Source organism: Ictidomys tridecemlineatus, chromosome 8, assembly GCF_052094955.1.
Source record: "Ictidomys tridecemlineatus isolate mIctTri1 chromosome 8, mIctTri1.hap1, whole genome shotgun sequence".
In the NCBI taxonomy this organism is placed as follows: domain Eukaryota; kingdom Metazoa; phylum Chordata; class Mammalia; order Rodentia; family Sciuridae; genus Ictidomys; species Ictidomys tridecemlineatus.
This window is the reverse complement of record NC_135484.1, coordinates 77344057-77349928: the sequence shown is the minus strand read 5'-3', so window position 1 is coordinate 77349928 and position 5872 is coordinate 77344057. Positions and strand designations below refer to the sequence as shown.

General features: G+C 38.7%; 1 non-coding gene across 1 annotated transcript; it reads right to left on the bottom strand.

The window, feature by feature from the left end:
* Nucleotides 1-5089: 5089 nt before the first annotated feature.
* On the bottom strand, nt 5090-5192 carry LOC120889393 (small nucleolar RNA U13). Its single transcript, XR_005733296.1, has one exon. It is a non-coding gene; the product is annotated as a small nucleolar RNA U13 (small nucleolar RNA).
* Nucleotides 5193-5872: the final 680 nt, after the last annotated feature.

The following is a 5872-nucleotide window of genomic DNA, read 5'->3' as shown; positions in this document are numbered from 1 at the left end:
TTTCAGCTGAGAAAAGCAACTGAAGGGAAGTTAGAGATGAGACTGGAGATAGCAGGGGCCCTGCAATAAATTCACAAAAGTCCACGGGTGTGGGAGGGGGTGTGGTTCTCAACTCTTTAGTACATTAATTGATACATAAGTGGTAAGTTATGTGCTCATGGTGTGAAATTTTGAAGACTATTTTATTGAGCATAAAGGAAAGATTTTTTCATAATCATTTAGAAAAAAAAAAAAAAAGACCAGGAAACCATTCAAGAACCTGCCTCAATGCTAAGAAAAGAAAAGGTTTACTGTCTGAAGTCTCAGATAAGAACTAATTCCCCTTAGTAGAATCTGGGTTAATGCAAAAGCTCCAAGTTTCAGGAATGGGATATTTGGAAAAGAAAAAAAACAAAAAAAAGCAGCGACTTTCAGTGGAGCAGTGATGAGTACCTCACAAACATAAAATAAGTGTAATCTCTAGTTCTCTGCCTTTTTAAAGAAGGCTTGCCTATGCTTCCACCCTGCATAATTAATGTAATGATATGAGGAGCGACTACTTCTAGCTTCCCAGAGCTGACAAGGTAGGGGACTGACCAGGGGACTGGGAAAAGCTGACTGTTACCCCACAGGTTCTGGGAACCCATCTGTCTCCTCTGTATGACTTCACACAAGTTGAACTTGAGTCTAGAGACACAATTTCACAAGACAATTTCACAAGAGATGAAACTTAGAACTTTTCACAGAAGGGAAAATAAAACACCATCCGTGTCTGGGCAAGAATGCAGAGGCAGGCATAACATGTGTTTATGAACACAGGGAATGATGACTTCCGTATGTTCGGAGAAGGCAGAAATGTGTTTATTTTTCTTTGCAATTATCTCTATATGTATTTTTGATGTACGGGAGTGTGTGAGCCCTGAAACAGTAGCCAAATAAAGGATAAAATAAAAAGATAGTAAAAGGAAAGAAAAAGTACCCCACTCTCCCCTGAGGCGAGATAAGTGAGACTGTGAAGGGGAAGAGACCAGCAGGCTGAACTATCCACTGAGAGGAGCAGGCTTTGCTCTCTGCCCAGCAGAGCAACTCTAACAAGCACCCAGACAGAACCTGGGAGGGAAGATTTCAGGCCTTCTGTTTGGAAACCCACTCTGAGAAGACACAGCCGCAAAGACTGCTGGGTCAGCAGAGGACAGGAGGAAGAGCAGGTTTGACGGGATTGGCATTTTGCTGCTGACAGCTATGTTGTACTCTGTGCTACTGCAAGGCTTAAGGGAGGCAGCACAAAAGGGCATTGATGCTCTCTTGGCACTGTCTGAATGAGAGAAAGTTGTGTACAGGGCCAGCAGGCGGGCAGAATGAATGGCATCATTTAGAGCCAGAAGTCAAGCAGAAGGGATGGGGCAGGAACATTTTCATTTCTGTGTTCTATCCACACAGTCCCTAGAATTGTTCCTCATACACTTGGGAACTTGGTCAATATTAGGAAGAAGGAAAGAAGCACACTTAGAAACATGAAGTACCACTGGAAAAGACTAAATATGGGTAGAAAGGGAAAAAGAGGGGGGCATATTCCTTTTGAAGTCTGTGAGTTTTCAGCTCATTTGGAAAGCTGAATCTGATTTTTGCACTACTTCTTTATTTTAGGACACTAAACAGGCAAGATTGAGTGAGTAGGTGCAGCAAATAACATATTTTGTTTGCTTGCTTGTTTGTTTTCTAATGGAAGGAAAGAGGAAAAAAAAGTAAGGTCCAGAACTTCAAGCATTACTGAAATTCTATGTTATTAATGAACCAGGGGCCTGAAAGGCAAGAAGCTCATTAGTGGCTTCTGTGAAGTCTGGGGTACTTGATGGTAGAAGGAAATGGAAAAGCTTCCAGTTAACAGCAGGAACATCTAAATCATCACACTTAGGAGGAGAACTGGAAAAACAAGACAGCATTTCAGCCTCTGCAGAAAAATAATAGTGAAAGAAAGCCTTCATTGAGTATATATATGGAATGTCTTAAGTCAGGCTGCTAAATAAACAGCTGATGTTGATGAAGGCAAGAAGATAAACAGGCATTCATAATGGTCAGAAGGGCCCAGAGCAGTGGCTGTGGGCTACAGGACACTTGCAATTCTAAATCACATACCCAGGTAGTACTGACCCAGAAATAATTATCTGATTGCCCCTTCAGTCTGTGGCAAATATTAGGTTAAGCAGTTTTTAATATAACACAGGGCGGCAGGTCATATCAAGCAAGCAACTAAGATTTATTAAATATCTACCCAGGTACAAGATACTAGGCTTGTCTTTGGAGGATATGGGAGCATCCCACCTCTCAATGCATGTCCCATGAATTTGAAAAAAGAAATGTGATTTAATCATGTAAAAAGCTAGCAAACAGTGCAGATACCAGCTTTGCATCAAAGGGCTAAATGATGATAAAAGTTCCAAGGATTGAAAGGAAGGTAAGATCACCGGGGTGTGAGGTGCTTAATTGGACTATTCAGAGAGGAAAGCACATTTGAGCTGAACAGCATTCACAAAGCAATTGTAGCCTTCAGATTTTTAGTTGTGGCTCGTCTATGGTAACAGAGTGCCTAATAGTCCCTCAGAGGTATTTAGTATTTCAATTCCAGGTCTGCTATATATTTCTGGCGAGTTATTTTACTTCTGCACTCAACTCATAAATGAAATAGGGATAACACTACTCAGCATACACTGTGGAGAGAATTAAACACAATAATTAATCAGCTGTGCTATTCTTCCCCTCTGATCTCGACTGAACCCCGGATCCCACAAAACCTCAGGCAGCCAGCCATTCCTAATCAAACGGAATTCTCAGAGAGATTCAATAGATATACTTTTTCAGTTTATCAAGGGTTTTTATAACTACCAATGACAAAGTTAGGTAGATAGATTAAAAACTACTGGTTTTAAAGTTTATAACTCATTTTGGACTCCTAAATTATCCTTTTGTTTGATTCATACTTCTCAAACCCCACTGGATCATCCCCATTAGTTAAAATTTCCTCAATTCCTGGTTGTTCTCATAAATAAAAATTTGGGATTCAAATACCATGTATGTTTTCATCCTGAGGGATAGATGACAAGCAGCAGACTGGTGTAAGATTATTGTGTAGCATGTCGTAAGGTGCAAGGCCACTAACTCTTGTGTGGAATAACTGTAAGCTGGGCTTCCTCCACTTCAGACTTCCTTTCAGATGAGGAGACTGAGACCACATTTGCCCCCAGCTGCTTTAATTGCTCCCCTCTGCCATTTAGCTAGTTTTCACTCAATGGGCAGAGTCAGTCTAGGAGCTACCAAATATTAAATGGGAACAGAGTCTTACAGGTGATTTAGTCCATTCTCCCATCTAAGGTATGGTTTCCTGTCACTGAAGCCCACCTTCTGAGGCAGAATGAAAGTTGCCTAGCTTATTTGTTTATTAAATTGGAATGAAAAACATGTTCATCACATGAACTAATGTGAAGCTGGCTGGAACAGCCAACCCCATGGAAGACAGAGAACCCACTGGTCAATGATCTTCTGTAGGGAAGCCATTGGCTGGCGGTATAATTCAGTGCAATATTACATTTGTGTTCAGTATTGTAGTACTCTGGGAGGCAAGGCTAACAAATCCCTAAATTGGGATGAGTAAAAGAAAGGAGGAATATGAAAATAGTTGAGACTAAACATGCCTGCATTACATGGTTCAAAAGGCACGTTTGTGACACAAGAACACCCAACCCTAGAAATGGCAAGACATTGGAATGGCAGCTGGCCTGGATGACAGTTCCCTCCAGACTGGTTAATGGGAAGATTATGTGTTGTGTCCACCTTCGTGATGGAGGGAATCTCAAGGGCTCGCCAACGAAATGCTGATGAGGTACTCGGCTGCAGACCATTATTTACCTCCTTTGATTCGCTAAAGTATAAATAATCAAAATGATACATAAATTTAATTGCTGGTGTCATGTAGTTATTTTTGAGGAACAGCCACAAATCTGAGATCTAGTATTTAACAAACAACTCAGGCTACCTACTCAGACTAAACACATAGTGTGTTTTCCAGGCTGTAATTTTATAAAAACAAAATGTCTTTAGAGAGAGAACAAGCTAGTACTATTGCTTTAAAAATCACTTTAGGAAAAGTCTCCTTACTAAACTAAAATAAAACGTAGACAATCTAATCCATTTTGCTGGCTGGCCCTGATCCGCCCTGTTGTGCCATGTTATTACCTTCATTTCACTGACATCCCACACGAAAGTCTTCCCTCCAGCAGGTTCCTGGAGCAGATAAACTCCTCTCTCTTTCTGATGGGGCTTTGTTTCTCTAAGAGCAGAGGTTTGCAGACATTTTGCCTTTGGGACCCTTTTACCCACTTAAAAATCATCCAGACTCTAAAGACCTTTTGTTACATGTGTTACAGCTTTTGGTACTCACTGCCCTGGAAATTAGACATGTTTTTATAAAAATATGTTTCAAAAAAATAAATATTTGTAAGGAAAGTGGCATTCTTTCACATTAACAAATCACTTTAATATGAGAATGAACAAGGCTAGATTCTCATATCTACATCCCCACACAATCTGTCGCAATGTGTTGTTTGTTTTAACTGAAGTATATGAAGAACATCCAGTCTCACACAGAAACATAGAAAGAAAAGAGGAAAGTTTTCTAACGAACTTCTCAGAGAATTATAGATACTCATCTTCCATTCTACCAAAACTCAATGATAAGTAATTTCTTGAATTTCTTAGTTGCAACGTGGAATCTAAAAAACTTTCAATGAAACTTTTGGATTCTGTTACACTAAAATCCATGGATGTATCTTAGAATTTGAATGAATCTTTTGCTCATAGGCTGTATATTGATCATTTATTTCAATGAGATCACAGTCTCACTGAAAAGTCTTAAAGTATAGGTATGCTTTTAAGCTTGTGCTAGATGCAACTTTTTCACAATTGTGGATTTTGGTTCAAAAATTGTACTTTATTGTTAACAACAACAATATATATATATATATATATATATACATATATATATGTATATATATATATATATTCAGTTATTTTTCCCTAGCAAGACAGGCTCACTTTTGTTCAATTATTTTTTTCACATCAAACAGTAGTCTGCCAATGTTGCAACAAGGTTTAGTGACAGGCACATCTCACACAACTACGTGAACACTCAATCATTGCACTTATGACCCAAAAAGGATCACTTCCATTCATTTTTGAGAAAACATGTAACCAAGTATGAATGGCAAGTTTTGACTGGCAGAATTCTTTCAACTAAAATTGGTGCTCCATGAAAAAAGCGGCTAATTCAGCTTACAACCCCAATAATCATAGAAGTACTTCCCTGGAGATAACCACTATGCTTTGGTAATTGATGTGTACTTCCCATAGCACACTAAAAAGATGTGTGCTCAAGAGTCAAGATAATAAATTCAGTAATTTTTGTGCCACTTAACCAAGGACATTAAGGGAGAGTACACTTTAAAATTTGTTATTTATTTATTAATTTTACTGTAAATATTTGATGACAAAAACAAAAAGGCTATTAGTATAATCTGGAGCCACTGTCTTGATTTAAGCCACCAGCAGTTTTATTCATGTCACTTGTTCCTTGTAAGTGCAAATACAACACAGGGGAAAATGCAAATAGTTTCATAGCATTGTTATGAAATAGTTTTGACCTCGAAAACACCCTGAATGTGTCTCAGGGACTGGCAGAGGTTCACAGAACATAGATTCAGAGTTCCTGTCATAGAGTATTTTGATAAATTTTGCAAGCCAAAAGTCGCTAAGTGATTCTGGAAGTCCTAAAAGCAGGAATACACAAATTGATAGTGACAACTACATTTTTTTCTCAAGTGATTTATAATACAGTCATATG